Source organism: Pleurodeles waltl, chromosome 11 (assembly GCF_031143425.1).
Source record: "Pleurodeles waltl isolate 20211129_DDA chromosome 11, aPleWal1.hap1.20221129, whole genome shotgun sequence".
Lineage (NCBI taxonomy): Eukaryota > Metazoa > Chordata > Amphibia > Caudata > Salamandridae > Pleurodeles > Pleurodeles waltl.
Genome location: NC_090450.1, coordinates 903,351,418 through 903,368,410, shown reverse-complemented (window position 1 = coordinate 903,368,410; position 16,993 = coordinate 903,351,418). Strand labels below are relative to the sequence as shown.

The window sequence follows — 16,993 nt, the reverse complement described above, 5'->3', positions numbered from 1 at the left end:
TTTACATCATGAAAAGATGTCATTGTATAGCTTGTCTCCAAGGTGCTGCTTTCCTTGATTTGGAGCAGTCGTTCTAGACTGACTGTGTTTTTAGGAGGCTCAAGCGGGTCTCTGCACTGCTGTAACTCCAGAAGCAATCCTTCTTGTGAAAAGGGAAGAAGTCAAACTGTTGAATAACATGTTCGTAGATTGTATGCCCATCTGAAATCATTTATTTCACAAACTCAAATAGTTTGTGCTGAAGTGCTTTCATCTTTGGAAGGCAATCGGGACCAATTCACTATGAAACGTAGTACGGTGTTTGTGAAAGGCAGAAGAGCTTGCTGTAATCTTTGGACGATTCTCTTCTCTCAGATTCCTAAGGGAGGAAGAAGATTGATGTATTATACACTAGATGCCTTCGAGTAACCTTTCTTAACAGTGTGAGGCTATTCATAACTGTTGCTTTTTAAAGGGCAACTATAAAGAGCTAAAGGGAGGTTGAAACTAAGGGCCAGCTGAATAAAGCCATTTTAGGTTTGCAAACTCTTTGATTTGCAAACTCACAGGGTTTGTAGTGCAAATGTTTTTTTGCTATGTACTAAGTCCATTTTGTGAGTCGGAAAACATTCTTCATGTATGTATCTATGGTTTACAGCTACAGTTGTGGTCACAAACCATTGAACAGTTACCACCTCCTAAAAAGAGATGGGGACGGATTAACAAAGAGGTAGCTGGCCCTATTGAACAGCTGTCCCTTTGGAAATAATGTTCTGTAACCTTGGGGTAGCAGACAGTGGTCTAGAGGACCACAGCCTACTCGCTTATGTGTTCCCAAACTGGAATCTTTCCTAAAGCAGAACAGGTTTCTTTAAGGACACAGGCTGCTTAAAACAAAACGTAAAGGTCCCAGTTTTGGAATATAAATGCATAGATTCTTGTCTGTTGTTCCTTGCAGACTACCAGCACATGTGTGTTTTAGCCAATCACAGTCATTGGCATATAGTTACCTGCCTAATTAATATTCATTAGCTTTGGTCACTCTGCGACCCCACCCCTGAAATGGAGACTTTGCAATGTGGTCTATTATTTATTAGGTTCCATTACAAAATTAATGACTAATGAGTCACAGTTTGCCACTTGTCTTTTAGTACACCTCTATTTTTGTGAGATATCTTACTTGAAAATGTCCTCTCGCCTTCCTTTTTTCTACATATATTGTGGGAACAGGAAGTAGGGTCCAGTTCACATTTTCTATTATTTTTTTTATTAGACATATGTCTGGCAATTAAAGGGACCTCCATTTCAAGATAATCTCTATGCATGCAGCAGCAGAGATTGGGCTTCTCTTCAAAGTGGACTTTTAAGAGCATTCATGTTCCAGATGACTCGGGCGGCAACCACAGCTGTCAGTCAGCTCTTAATATTATTATCCGTAATGGAACACCATTCCTCATTTATTTTTATTTTTTTCATTTGTAATGTGCACCATCACACATATACTAGAGTCTTTAATAACAACCAAATACCACACATCCCATGGAAATAAACAGAATACCGTATCAAGTAGCCATGTCTTTCAAATCAAGTCGATTTTCCTCCTCTCTTAGGGACATGGAGCGTTCCAGAGTTTGGAGCCGCAATAGAGAAAGACCTACATCCCCATTTCTCAAGTCTGTATTTGGCACTAGAGATGCCAAGCCTGTTTGCTGATCTCAGTTGTCGTTTAGGCATATATTTCTAGACTGTCTGTTGTTTCTTCTCATTATAGCATCTTATTTAGTATTTGGGCCTTTTCAAATTGAACGTGCCTTGCAACTGTTGACATAGAAGTGGTTTCTGTAGGCTGACATATGATCAGATTTTCTCAGTTTGAATAAAGTTCTCGTATATTTTTGGAAGCATCAAAGCCTGTCCATGCTCTTATATGGTAGACTGAAGTTATGGAATCATCGCAGTCTAACTCTGTATAAAAGCGTTGGCCACAGGTCTGAAAAGGAAATTTAAGTTTCAGAGTCTTAAAAAAGTTGGAAAAAAAAACTTTAGCTACAGAAGTGATTTGGGGTTCCAGAGTCAAATTGGGGTCTAGGCTAACACTTAGGTTACAAGCTTGAGAGACCAGGTCAGGGGGCCAGAGAGAGTGTTTCTGTCTAGAGTGATTTTAAAATATATTTGTATCAGTTTAATAAACAGTGGTTTAAGCAGCATAGTAAAGAGTATTAAGGTACTGAGAATTTCCAACCTGTGTATAAAACAGAGCCTGTTCCGAATCCAACAGAAACACCTCACCAGCACTGTGTAATCAGAACACTGTCTAGCCTTTAAGTACACACTCCTAAATAGCACTGTGTCAGCTTAGCAGAGTACCAAAGCAGAAGTAAAAGAAACAAGGAATCAAGAATAAAACAACAACAACTAGTCATCATTAACCAGATGAGAGACCCTAAAGGGTTACATCAATTCAGTCACAATGTATTCAAGAGAAAGCAGAGGTGAGGGTCCCTGGGCGAGAGAAAAGTCAGTTGCATTAATCTCCATTGATCAGACACATTTTCCAGTTACAGGGAGTGGGTGTACCTTAACCCCACTGAAACACGGTGAGTGTTCAGGTATAAAGTGGGTTTGTTCTCACCAACTCCTGTGTTAAATGTTACTGCAATTCTGGAGTCCCTTACTATTTCTGTGTCATTCTAAGCCCTCTTTGCAACCCTTTGTGCTGAGTCCTGCTTTTGCTCTTTGCCCATTTTATTAGTTCTCTCTTTGAATGTTAGGGGGCTTTGCTGTTTTCCTTCGTGATATTGCATTTTGCTAGTATCAATGCAAGGTTGATGAATTCACCTGTTATCTTAATGGGTTTCAAACTAGGAACCAGCCTGAATTGACACACTACTGATACGTGTGGGATATTTCTGTTAATCGCTGCAATGGTGGTTTTACTATTTGTTTCCAATAGCCTCTCAGTTCTGTGCGCCCCCATACCATGAGGAAGACATCCAAATCTCCCTCTGCACCTGAGGCGTTGCGCTAACGCTTCAGGGTACAGCCCCTTAATCCTGTCAGGGATCATGTTGGCTATTTGCATATAAAACAAGCATTTGCAATGCAATGTGTCTGGCATATTTAGAACAGGTTAATTGTCATCTTGTGACAACAGCACCCAAAAGCAAAAACAAAAGAAAACATATGAAGAAACTGAGAAAAGACGACTTGGCAAAATAGCTTTAAAAATAAAACTTTGCAATTTTGTGCCAGTTGGGCACATTTTTGCCAGTCACAAGCCTTCTGTTTGCAGGGCACTATGTTAAAAAGAACAAATAATACCTTGACCTCGTTGGGAGCAGCATGCAAGCACTAATTAAGTTGAATCAATTAGTACTTGATCCTTGCTCTACACAGAGAAATGGAAATGATGCCAGGCGTGCCTAAATGAATTACAAGGCTGCAAGGAAGAGTGCCACTTAAACCAACAAATGGTGAGCCATATGCGGGCTCAGAGCCCTTTACTGTACACAACAGTCTTGCAAGCAAGACACATGCGCCAGCACATGCACTCGCAGGCTCGACCCTAAAAGTTGATCAACTTAAATCTTGGGTTCCTAGATATATTAGGGCTATTTCTTTGTATCCTTATGCACTCATACTCACTAATCTGTTTGGCTAAATCAATCATCGATTTGTGTATAAGCAAGTTCAAGGTGCATTTTGTGTGGGCACTGAGCATTCCATATGACTGTGTGACAGCTGCTTGTTTACTCCTGATGGAGCAGACCCTTAGAATTAATGACAGCTTAATTTCTTCAGCTTCTGTAGTAGGCTCCCTGGGAGTGGAATATTTAAGTACAAAATCCATTGTGTTGTGCTCTCTGATAAACATGGGACCTATCTCTCTGCTGCAAACACAGCAAACCCTGCTTCAATGAAAATCTAGCTTCCCCCACTGACCCTGGCCTTTCAGATCTATTTGTTAGCTGCAGAAAATATTACCCCAATTCTTGAACAGCATTTTAATTCTTCGTTAGAATCAGCTGAAGTTCCTTCATTTTGGAAGAGGGCCAAAGTTATTCCTCTTCTTAAAAAACTCGTCCGCAGATTCTGCAATTTTGTCCATTTATCTTCCCATCTCTCTGTTGCTGGCTGTTACTAAAATGCTGGAAAGAATTGTCAATATTCATCTTTCCATCTGTTTGGAGGCAAACCACAGTCTTCATCGTATGCAATCACTACATAGCTCTCAAACTGCCCTTCTTCAGGTGATGGAATGTGTTTTGGATGAGGGATTTTGCTTGATCTGTCTGTGGTTTTCCATACTGTGTCTCACTCTGTTCTACTGCATCGGATGGCTTAGCGGGGAATTGGTGGTTTATCTTGGTGCTGGTTTAAATTCTTCCTAGAAGGAAGACAGCAAGAGATATGGCTTGCACCCTATTTTTCGTCTAGGAAGAGGCTTGTCTTTGGAGTACCACTGGGCTCTTCTTTAAGCCCCACTTTATTCAACATATATATGGCCCCCCTTAACTAGACCTATGGAATCACATGGCCTTGTGATCATTCCATATACTGATTATATTCTACTGCTCCTCATCTTAGCGCATTCTGCCTCAAGGCTTTGTCCTTTGTTGCATGGCTGTAGGTTGTTCTACATTGGATGCACAAGAGGCATCTACAGTGCATTGCTGATAAAACAGATATTTTTACTGTTTGGGAAGGTCAGTGATGAGTAGACAAACAGCAGTTAGCTAGGGTAATGTGACACTCCTCCCCCCAGTTGCTGAGAATTTAGGAGTTATCTCTGGACTCTGATAATCTGCCAGTGACAAGCCTGCTTTGGCTAGGCTACGATCAATTAGGACATTTTTTGACATCTTACCTCTAGAGGCACGCAGAACAGTAGCCCAGGTATTGATAGCGTCAAGGCTGGGCTATTCCAATTGCCTATAACTTGCAGGGTTAGAAGGCTCCTGGTTGTACAAAATGCAGCCGCATGTCTGTTTTTAGACATACCCAAGAGAGAGTCCGTTTCTGGATACCGTAGGGATTTACCCTGACTCACCATTTAAAAATAATTTTGTTTAATGTGCTTTCATCCATCGGGCCTTCTATAAAAGTGGTACTTTGTATTTGATCTCTAGGACAGTACACTATAAACCTTTCTGAACTCTCCGCTCCTCTTCGGTGCCGCTTTCAGAGATACCTAGAATCCATCTGGCTAGGTCCAACAGGCATTCTTTCTCAGTACTTGCCAGCAAGCAATGGAATCAGCTTCTGCTATTTCTCTGTGCCACTTCATAAGAATTGTTATTTAAGAAAGCTCTTAACTGCACTGCCTGGTTGTCAACAATATATCTTTGTGCTCATTTCTAGGCTCGCAGTTTGACAGAATCTGCTTTATAGTTTCTATTTTGGGTATGGGCAAGATTTGCCCCTTCTGCATGAGAGGTTCTCCTCTTTCTATCTGGCAGCTGACTGGGGTTGGGTGTTAACTTTATATAGCTCATTATCAGAGGCTGCTAGCCCCCCCTTCTGACACTGATAGTCTCAGTTTGGGCAGTGCATCCCTGCACGGATTCAGGCCCCAGATTATGGGGTCATTCTAACTTCGGCGGAGGCCCCCCGCCAAAGTTCCCCCGGCAGAATACCGCTGCGCGGTCAAATGACCGCCGCGGTAATTCTGGCTTTCCTGCTGGGCGGGCGGGCGACCGCCAAAAGGCCGCCCGCCCGCCCGCCCAGCGGGAAAGCACCAGCAACGAGGATGCCGGCTCCGAATGGAGCCGGCGGAGTTGCTGGTATGCGACGGGTGCAGTTGCACCCGTCGCGATTTTCAGTGTCTGCCACGCAGACACTGAAAATCAATGTGGGGCCCTGTTTGGGGGCCCCTGCAGTGCCCATGCCAGTGGCATGGGCACTGCAGGGGCCCCCAGGGGCCCCACGACACCCGTTCCCGCCAGCCAGATTCTGGCGGTGAAAACCGCCAGAACCAGGCTGGCGGGAAGGAGGTCGGAATCCCCATGGCGGCGCTGCTTGCAGCGCCGCCGTGGAGGATTCCCTGGGGCAGCGGGAAGCCGGCGGGAAACCGCGGCTTCCCTTTTCTGACCGCGGCTTTACCGCTGCGGTCAGAATGCCCCCGGAAGCACCGCCAGCCTGTTGGCGGTGCTTCCGCGGTCGTTGGCCCTGGCGTCAGAATGACCCCCTATGTCTGGTAGAATGGAGTCCATTTCCTGAAAGATTGTTTGGGTATATTTTGAGTGATAGCATTGTAAAAAGATATAGTAGCCTGGGTAAAGTGACCTTTTTTTGCCACGGAGAACCTCCCAGCGATAGTTCACGGTATGTTTGCCAGAAATTTAAAGGACTTTTCATGGCTAAAACAGCTGACCTAAGGACCTATCTAAAAGTTCTATAGCTAAAGACCCCCAGTTAGTCCACCTTGTCCGTTTTCCACTTACATTTCTTGCTCCCTACTGGGGGTTCAGCCACTCCTGCCACTGGTGCATAGGATAAACTCTATACTTGCCCCAGTTGACTCTCTCAATCCTGAGATGTTCCCGAATTGTTCTAGAGCATTGACCGCATGCGGCACATCTGGTTGAGGCTTATCTACGGACAGGTTGGTGGGGTTGCTGGGCGGGGGCAGTCTCTCGAGGACCCTATGTGCCTTTTCCAGGCCGAACTACTGTGTTAGCTTGCCTTGTACTACCATCTGCCGGATCTAGGGTTCAAGGAAAGTGATCATGTTTTTGCCCTGTATTAGAATAGTGGAAATACCCACAATTCTAATATTGTTCCTTCTAGTTTTCCCCCCGCCCAAATCTCCTGTCCTGTATTTCAGGTATCATTTCAGTTAAATCGTTGATCTGCAGTACCTCTGCAGTCTGCTGAAGCTCGATACATTATTTTCTGCTTTCATGACACAGTCTACAATATTCCTATGATCATCTCGCAGCAAGTTCAAGTCAACTGCAATAGTGTCTATTTTAAGTTCCAGCGAGTCTCTAGTGAAGGCTATAGCTGCAAGTATTGGTTCAAGCTTGTCTTCAGCATTCTCTGTTTTGACACTACATTGATGCAGCAGGGCCACCCAGTTTGAGCGCAGTGTCATGTTCTGATATGTGTCACCTCATATCTTGGAATGTGATACTGAGGTAGCAAGGCTCAACTAGGATCCTGTGTCCGCCCTCTCTGCTGCTGTACTTCTCTCAGGAAAAGAGCTGTCTCCTTTGCAGTGCTGTGAAGCAAAAGAGGGGGCCGAGGGGTAGAGGTAGCCAGCCTCCGTATGGTTGGCTGCGCTCAGGCTGGACTTTATAATGAGGGTCATTACAGTTCCAACTCTGCTGCCTCTGATGCCACAGTTGGTGCTGATTCCATTGAGTACTTTTGTCCAATTTTAGTGCCCCATAATGTTGCATAGAGTTTCCCTCTCATCCCCTGATATGCCTTTGTCTGCCAAGCACTCATCCATGCAGGGGGGTGAATGTCTTTTGTCACGACATGCAGCTGTCAGGTGGTTGCCGGGGAAAACATTGCTCACCATCTACCTGGATGGAACCTAGAGCCAGCAAAGTGCAAACTTCCTGCAGTGCCTACAGTATCAGGCCTCCGCCATCGCCAGCGCATGATGGGGACACTAGTCCTTCTGCTGCCTTGTCTTCACCAGATTAGACTGTTAATCAGGAGCATGTAATTGTCATTTGTCCTCTTTTATTTGGCCCTTTTTAGGTTGCGGTACCAGGCAGCGCAACTGTCAACTATGCAAGAGACATTGTGTGTGGTTTCAGAAAGTTGACCTGGGATTGCATTCTACCCATCGCTTGCCATTGGCTTTGTGGTTTTTAACTCACATTTTCTTGCTTCCAGTTTGCGGGCTGAATTTACTTTAGGCTCCCCAGCTCAAGTCCGTACCTCCTCCCCATACGAAAGCCGTTTTTACAGTATTCTTTCACAAACTCGTTTTCTGTAATAAACAGGCCTGTAAATCCTTTTCTTATCTCATCGCATTTACTGGGCATTCAAAGACTGAGGGCACTGTCTTCCGAGGGAGCTTGCTTTTCTTGTTACTGTAACTTTCCCTCCCTCTGTGTCTGCTCTGCTACTTCTGGGGTCGGATATTCACATCTGACAAAACATGACAGCTCCAAAAATGTCTGAAGTGATGCTACAACCCAGTGGCGTAGCGTGGGGGGTGCAGGGGGGCCGGCCGCACCGGGCGCAACATCTTGGAAGAGACTAAATCCACGGGTTAGGGGGCGCAAATTACTTGCCTTGCCCCGGGTTAGGGGGGGCAAATTACTTGCCTTGCCCCGGGTGCTGACAACCCACGCTACGCCACTGCTACAACCTAATAACCTACGCATAATAGTGCTATGAAAACATACAAATCCTGTTACTGTGCATATCACGAGTAACTTGTTTACAGTGGGAAATGCCTACCAATTTTATATGATACAATTTTCAAATGCTATGAAACATACTAATAACTTCATGTGCCCATCGTTAAACCTGCCTTTTGGCACCCTACATTCTTCCAGTCTCACCACTGCAGGACTGTTAGGACTCGCTGTAAGTAACAACCTCTTTCACTCGCTTTGGCCGTTCACAGCTCTCCCATGAGTGATCTGTCTCTGCTTGACAACAGGACTACCCCAGTCTCTCTCACCTCTCCATCCCCCTTCCATCTGTTGTTCGCACCATTTATCACTCACTGCCTGATGGTACCTCTCCCACAGCGCTGCGCACCTGGCACTGCCCACCGCTACACTTATCTAACCAGCTCCGTTCTTGTCCGTCGGATGCCTTGGGCCTGAAGGTAAAGCTTGGACTGGGAGCTCTAGTTTGTTTTCCCCGGTTTTATGTAACAGGAACTCCACCCAAAGTTTACATAAGCACCAGTTATATTACACAAGGACACATTTATTTTTGGTAGGCACAGGGAAATTAAGTGATTTGCCCGTAATCACAGGATGTTGAGTTGATGCCGAGTCTCAAACCTGGTTCCCAAGCTCCAAAGTAGGCAGTTCTGGCCATCATGCCACATCCAGATCTACTGAGCCCTAGTTGTTGGGGCAGTGATGTGGTTGCAGTATTGCTACGTAGCTTTGTCAGACTACATAAAGATAACTGTGTGCATTAGGCGGTTTCGTAGCTGGCACACGTTTTGCTTCTGGGCAGTATTTGTCACATTTTTATTGACTACGCAGATTCGGTTTACGCGTGGTCCATCTGGGTGTAAGCAGTGAGTCAAAGGAAAACTTCTGACGCCCATCCCATTACGCACAAACTGTTTCACTGGTAACCAATATTTGTAATTTAATTTGTTAATGCATCATGAAATGTAAAGGACTCTCACCTATCCAACAGTTTGATTTACAGCTCATTAAATGTAAATGGGCTCCAACCTTTCCAACTTTTAATTTAATTCAGTCTTCGACTATGTGGCCCGAACAAGGCCAGTCCATCTTCACATCTACCATGCAGGCACGAAGGTCATGACTTGAATGGTGCAGCAGGTGCAGTGGCACAGTGGCGAAAAGCTCAAGGAAACTCACTGAACACCGATTATTGCTATAGTTTACTACTAAACAAGTAGTCACAAGTGCAGTTTCTTTGCAGGCAATAGGGTTATGATTTGAATGGTGCAGCCGATGCAGTGGCACAGGGACCAAAATAGCTAGGAAACCCACAGAACACCATTATTGCTATAAGTTACAAGTAAACAAGCACTCACAAGTGCAGTTGCCTTGCAGACACTAGGGTCGTGATCTGAATGGTGCAATGGCATAGGGAACAAAAGGTCTAGGAAACTCACTGAACACTGACTATTGCTATATTTTACTACTAAACAAGCAGTTACAAGTGCAGTTACCTTGCAGGCACTAGGGTCATGGTTTTAATGGTGTAGAAAATGCAGTCGCACAGAGGCCAAACGTTCTAGAAAACCCATGATTTCAATGGTGCAGCAGGTGCAGTGGCACAGGGGTCAGAGGACTGGGAAACCCTCTCAACACTGATTATTGCAGTCCGAAGTAAAACTGTGTCATAAAGCTTTTTATCTTTACTTTCAGCCATTTGCAACATGGCTAAAAAACATTTGCAAAGCCAATAGATCCCGTAAAGGCAAGCTCTATTGGCTTTGCCAAAGCTTGGTCTTTTTTCTTGTGGGTGAGAGGGGCAAAAAGTCATCTTTTTTTAAGACCCCTAACTCCTCAAGTTACTTCAGCAAGCCCTGGTTTCAATGAGATGGGGAAAAACGGCTGATGTCCATTGTACGCTGACCACCAGCTTCTCTTTAAGGTCTTCCACTTGAGGTTGGGGATAAACCTGGCCCTTGCTGTAGGGGTCACACTTTGCTCCCTCTTTCCACCGCTCCACATTCGCCAGCCAGCCTACCTCAAAGGTGACTGACCTCAATCCGGTCCATTTGTGCCTCCGGCTCTCCATGCTGCACTTTCCTCAGTTACCTGCTGCAATTTGCCAGTGGATGCGGGCCAGGTGGCCGCGTTTCTACCACTGACTCTCCCATCAGGCCCGCTCTGTGCCCCACAGATCTCCTTGTGCCAGACTGTAGCCCCTCCGAATCAGCTGTGACTGTTTACCATCTTGTTGTTGCATAGGCACTCCTCTTCATGGTCTCCCAATGTTGGCTGTGGCACCGACAACCGGATAGGTGGATGGTGAATTTGAGCCCAATCCCGTCACAATGTAAGTGAAAGCTGGCAGGGGTGATCGGGAGCTCGGTTAGCATGCTACTCAATCCATGGCATCCAAGACCATCCCCTCAAAGGTAGAGATTCTGCTATGTGTGGGAAGAATTTATGTTTTTGAATGGTTCAGAACCAAAAATTTCAAAGTCATCCAAGATGACATGGTATTGAAAACATCACTGAGGGTGGCTTGAGCTACCATGTAGTTGTGGATATTTTGAATAAAAGTTAGGTGTTTGGTGCATTTACCTTACAATGCATGTATTCATATGGGTATATTTCAAATGACTATGATTTGATGCCAGCGGTGGGTGGTAACATGTTAGTACTAGATTGCACATTGTGCTGCTTTCATCGTTTTCAAAATGTATTTTCACATTGTGGTAAAAGAGACATATATGTGCTCTGAACCCAGGATACCAGTTGCCAAAGTCAACAACTGAGTTACTAGGCTAAATAGTACAATGTCAGAATCTGCCTAGGAGTGAAGATAATGGAGGATTTTGTTTGTAAATAAGTAAATCAGGTTCTAGGTATGAATATGTTCGGTGCAAAAATACTGATGCATTGTACATTTTTCGCTTTGTCCCCAAAGATGAACAGAAGTCATCAATGTTCATGAGAATCAATGGGTTGTGCCTCTTCTATGACATCTGTGAAAGTTAACAGACAGCATCCTGAAATCAAGATTAATGGTAAGTTCTTGATTTGTTTCGGAGCAGGAACCTCCAGTAGTTGATATTTACTCAAGCTGATCAACCACAGCTCTATACAGGGGCATGCAACACACAATACGTTTATCATAGCTTCCTAAGGTTACTTTTTTGTTTTGAACTGTAATTTTACTCCTTTCCTTTATCTAAAAACTTTGCAGTTATCAATGCCTTGTTGATTACTTCTAAAAGACTTATCTTGGCTCCAGGCAGGTCAGCAGGCTGTAGTGCATTTAGTTTACAGGGGCTGAAAAAAAGAGCCCCAGTATTACCAGGCATGTAGAAACCTTTACAGTGTTTAGTGTTAGATTTTAGATTGCGTGCAATGCATTATGATGCATCCATTTTATACCTCCTAATATCCTAAATTAAAATGGATACTAGCTAGCCAACCTGATCTTTTGCCCAATTATACTGTATTGCATTGTAATTGCATATATATAGTACTTTATACCCCAGATCAGTCGACAGACCCCATTTTTAGGTCAAAGCCTAATAGACAGCACAGCTGTCTGGTTTTCTAAAGACATATTGGGGCCATTCAGAAACCCTCCCTGGGAATGCATTCCACCCATTATTTATCATTGGCTTTGTGGTTTCTACCTCAGAGTTTCTGGCTTTCTATTTGCTGGCTTTATTTGTTTTAGGCTGTACAGGTTCAGTTCGTCCTTCCCAAGGAGCAAAGCCTTTTCACACGACCAATCTTTGTATTCTTCCAGGAGTGATCCTTTCTGTAAACGGACCTGTAAATCTTGTTCTTATCTCGTCACATTTGCTGTGCATTGAAAGACAGAGGTCAGTTGTATTTAAGGACCGAGATCAGATGTCAGGCTCTGTTTTCTGTGGGAGCTTAGTGTTTACTTTTCTTTGTCTGACTTCAAAGTGAGAGGATTTATGCAACACTCTTGCTGGGTACTTGGGGTGTAGGAAAGGGTGTTTTTTCTAGCCACAATAGTATTTAAATTAACTGTGAATGTATTTCAGAATATATCAGAATTCGTAAAGCACAAATGAAGACCCTGCACTCTATGCCAATCCACTGTACGCCACCTTAATCTACTGTGCACCACTGCACTCCACACCACTTTGTGCTATTACTCTGACATTCTATATCACTGCACTCTACCTAGCACCACTCCACACCACTTCAGTCTACTCTGCAACACTCCACTCTACGCCACTTCACTCTACTCTGAAACAATCGCCTCTCTACCCCTGCATTCTGTGCCAATTTACTCTGTGCCACTCTACGCCACTCCAATCCACTCTCAGCCATTGCACTCTCTGCCAGTGTACTCTATGCCACTGCACTCTACTCTGCACCACTGTAGTCTACGCCACTATACACCAGTGCACCCTATGCCACTCTAAACCACTGCACTGTACTCTCCAGCACTGTCCTCTCTGCCACTGAACTCTACACCACCCTATTCTGCACTACTGCACAGAACTCTGCAGCACTGCACTCTACACCACTGTATTCTACTTTGCACCACTCTACACCACTTTACGTTCCACCTCTGCACTCTGCCACTCTACTCTACTGCATTCTGCCACTCCAGTCTGCTCTGCTCTGCTCTTCACCACTGCACTCTACTCCACTACATTCTACGCCACCGCACTCTATGCCATTGTACTCTGCTATGTACCACTCTGATCTATGCCACTGCATTCTATGATGCTGCATTATACACCACTGAATTCTATGTTGTTGCACTCTATGGCACTGCACGCTACACCATTATACTCAGAAGCACTCTATGCCAATGCACTCCACACCAGTCCACTCTACTCTTTGCCACTCCGTTGTACGCCACAGCACTCTGCTCTGTTTTGCACCACTCTTCTCTATAACACTGCACTCTACGCCATTCTACTCTATGCCACAGTACTCTATTCTGCACCACTGTAGTCAACACCACTGCACTCTATACCACTGTACTCTACGCCAATGAAGTCTATATCACTGCACTTTAGACACTCTACTCTGCAGCACTCTACTCCACAGCACTCTACTCCACTACACTCTATGCCACTGTACTCTACACAGCTTTAGTCTGTATCACTCCACTCTACTCTGCAGCATTCCACTCTGCGCCACTTTACTCTGCAGCACTCCACTCTACTCCACTGCACTCTGAGGCACTATATTCTTCTCCACTTTATGCCACTCTATTTTGCACCACCACTCTACGCCACTGCACTCTATTCCACCCTGCTCTACACCACTCCACATCACTGCACTCTATGTGACTGCAGCCTATGTCATTGCACTCTGACACTACACTCTACTGAGCACCACTCTAATCTGTGCAACTGCATTCTACTAAGCTGCATTATATGCTGCTGAGTTCTATGCCACTGCACTCTATGCTGCTGCACTCTACGCCACTTTACTTTGCAAGACTATAGGCCACTGCATTGTACACCTGTCTACTCCACTGTACGCCACTCCTTTGTACCCCACTCTCTGTGACTCCACTGCATGCCACTCCAATGCACAACATTATATGCCACTCCACTCTTTGTCATTCCACTCTACAACATTCCACACTCTACCCCACTAACTTTTAGCCATGCTGAACAGCAGCCACGCTGGTGTACAACATCGCTAAAAAACGTTGGCAAAGCCAATAGCTCTTGCATAGGTGAGACCTATTGGCTTTGTCAATGCTTGTTGGATGTGTAGCAAGGCTACTCCGTGTGAGTGCCTTGATGAGTGTGCATTTCTGTCATGTTGCCTTCTTTGGGTATGTTTTGATGTCATACATGTATATCAGAGTTGTGTTCTTCCCTTATTTTTTGTGCTGCACCTTCGATTGTGGTGAAGCAAAAAGAGAGAGAGAGAGAGACATCGTGCTTTGGCATGTGGTTTCTAGCATATGGTTGAAGGGATGTGCGCAAATAAAGCATGGTTTTTGTTTTTTTGGAGCGCTGTGTTGGACTGTAATTTCGGACCATCTGGCACTGCCAGATGGGTCTGATTGAAGGGGCAAGTGTGTGGCTTGTTTTTTTGTTTTTTTTGCTTCTGTCACTGTTCACCGGACTGAAAAACGACCTACACACTTGTGCGTTCAAGCTGGCACATCTGCCAGTTCCAGACTGCCCAAAGTTCCAGTCCAGGACTGGAAACCTGTTTTGGTGTCGTGCATGAGTACTTGAGACTATTGATCTGGTGCTGTTCCAGATGTGCAGCTGTGCTTATTCATGGAGCCCAGGAAAGGAGAGTGAGAGATAGCTGCACGTGCAGTTCTTAGGTACAAGGAGATTCTGAAGCAGTAAAGTTTGGCTAGAGCTAAATGTTGGATGTTATTTTGGACATCTGTTCAAATTGTCAGGTATGTTAGTGGTACAGTGGTGCCCTTTTTATCCGACTATAGACATATACACAATTAAGATCAGTTTATTAGTGGAGCCTACTAGACTACGCATGCGCTGTCTGTTGTGAGGCATATTGTGGCTTAATATGAACATAGAGGGGCTAGAAGCCCGTCTGTTGCTGATCATTCTTATGTAGTAATGAGTCTGTAGTTCCAGTAAGATGTTTTTTGCTTTTATTGCATATGCTGGCACTCTCAAACGTGGTGTCCCATTCCCCAGTCAGCAGGCAACTGCCAGTGAATGGAACTGCACTAAACAACATTCCTTACAGAACTTAAAATACACTAGAATTCTACTGAATCACAGCAAAGGCTGCATAAGCACTTGCATGCATTGTAACAGCCTGCCCCCTATTCGTGTCCCAGCTTGTCAATCTTGTGTTTGTCCCTACCATGGAACATTGTCTTTTTAGCATGTGTGTTTGCCTGGTGTCTATGCTCAATGTCATAAAACTATTAATTTATGTGTATGCGTTCACACAGAGAGCATGTGTTTTTGAGCTGGGTACTTCTCTTTCTTTGTGCTGCTGGCTGCCACATATGCTTCTCTCAGCCATCCTATGCGTTGCGCTAGCCTACGTGCTTCTGTAGGTTGCATCTGCCCCTCTGTGTTGCTTCTGTGTCTCCCGCCTTCCTTTGTGGCTTGTGTCCACCCATCCTCCACACATACTATCACTATGCCCATCACTCTCCACATGTTGCTTTTTTATTCCACCCCACCCACCCACCCACCTTCCCGATGCTTCTGCTGACCAACCCCGTTTGCTTTAGCCCCTGGTGCATCCTTCCGATGTTGCTTCTGCTTCCTTCACCCGCTTTAAAAAAACAAGCATTTTCAATTCAATAGGTCTCGCATTTGTGAGAGTTAGTGGCACTGTAAATGACAATGGCCCTCATTACGACCCTGGCGGTTTGTAACCGCCAGGGCCGCGGGACGCGGTGGCACCGCCGACAGGCCGGCGGTGCCCCACGGGGCATTCTGACCGCGGCGGCTTAGCCGCGGTCAGAGAAGGGAAACCGGCGGTCTCCCGCCGGTTTCCCACTGCCCCCAAGGAATCCTCCAAGCCGGCGCAGCTTGCTGCACCGGCTTGGGGATTCCGACTCCCCCTCCCGCCATCCAGTTCCTGGCGGTTCTCCCGCCGGGAACCGGATGGCGGGAGGGGGAGTCGCGGGGCCCCTGGGGGCCCCTGCAGTGCCCATGCCAATGGCATGGGCACTGCAGGGGCCCCCGTAAGAGGGCCCCGCTTGTATTTCACTGTCTGCATAGCAGACAGTGAAATACGCGACGGGTGCAGTAGCACCCGTCGCACCTTCCCACTCCGCCGGCTCGATTACGAGCCGGCTTCATGGTGGGAAGGTCGTTTTCCCCTGGGCTGGCGGGCGGCCTTTCGGCGGCCGCCCGCCAGCCCAGGGGAAAACTTGGAATGCCGGCCGCGGTCTTCAGACCGCGGTGCGGTATTCCTGCGGCGCAACTTTGGCGGGCGGCCTCCGCCGCCCGTCAAAGTTGTAATGAGGGCCAATGTCTGTTACTTGTGTTTTGGTATGGAGTGTAGAGGATGTATGAACAGAGACGCAACTGCAGAACTGTTAGATGACTTAGAATGGAGGATTTACCGACTTGAACAGAGAAGCATCTAGCACCACTTCCTAGAGGACTAAGAATGAGGAATTACCACTGGGAACAGAGACGCAGCTGCAACATTGTCTATAGGACTAAGAAAAAAGAATTACCACTGGGACCAGAACAACAGTTAGCAGCACTATCTAGAGGATTTAGAATGAGGAATTACCACTGGAACCAAAGAAGCAGCTAGCAGCACTGTCTATAGGACTAAGAATGAGGGAGGAATCACCAATGGGACCAGAGAAGCAGCTAGCAGCACTGCCTAAAGGGCTTAGAATGAGGAATTTCTGACGAGACCAGAGAAGCAGCTTGCAGCATTTTCTAGAGGTCTAAGAATGAGGAATTACCAGCGAGACCATAGAAGCAGCTAGCACAACTAGCAGCTAGCACAACTTCTTAAAGAATAAAGAATTATGGGACCAGAGAAGCAGCTGCAGCTCTGTCTAGAGGAATTGGAATGAGGAATTGCCACTGGGATCAAAGAAGCAGCTGTAGCATTGTCTACAGGACTAAGAATGAGGAATTACCACTGGGACCAGAGAAGCAGCTGCAGCTGCAGCACTGTCTAGAGGACTTACAATGAAGAATTACCAATGGGACCAG

At 45.7% G+C, this 16,993-nt stretch overlaps 1 long non-coding RNA gene across 1 annotated transcript in view; it reads left to right on the top strand.

The window, feature by feature from the left end:
• Window positions 1-16,993, top strand: part of LOC138266253 (uncharacterized) — a 68,570-nt gene that overhangs the window by 12,364 nt on the left and 39,213 nt on the right. The window contains exon 2 of the long non-coding RNA XR_011199487.1: window positions 11,269-11,368. This is a non-coding gene — a long non-coding RNA (uncharacterized lncRNA). The remainder of the gene's footprint in view (window positions 1-11,268; window positions 11,369-16,993) is intronic.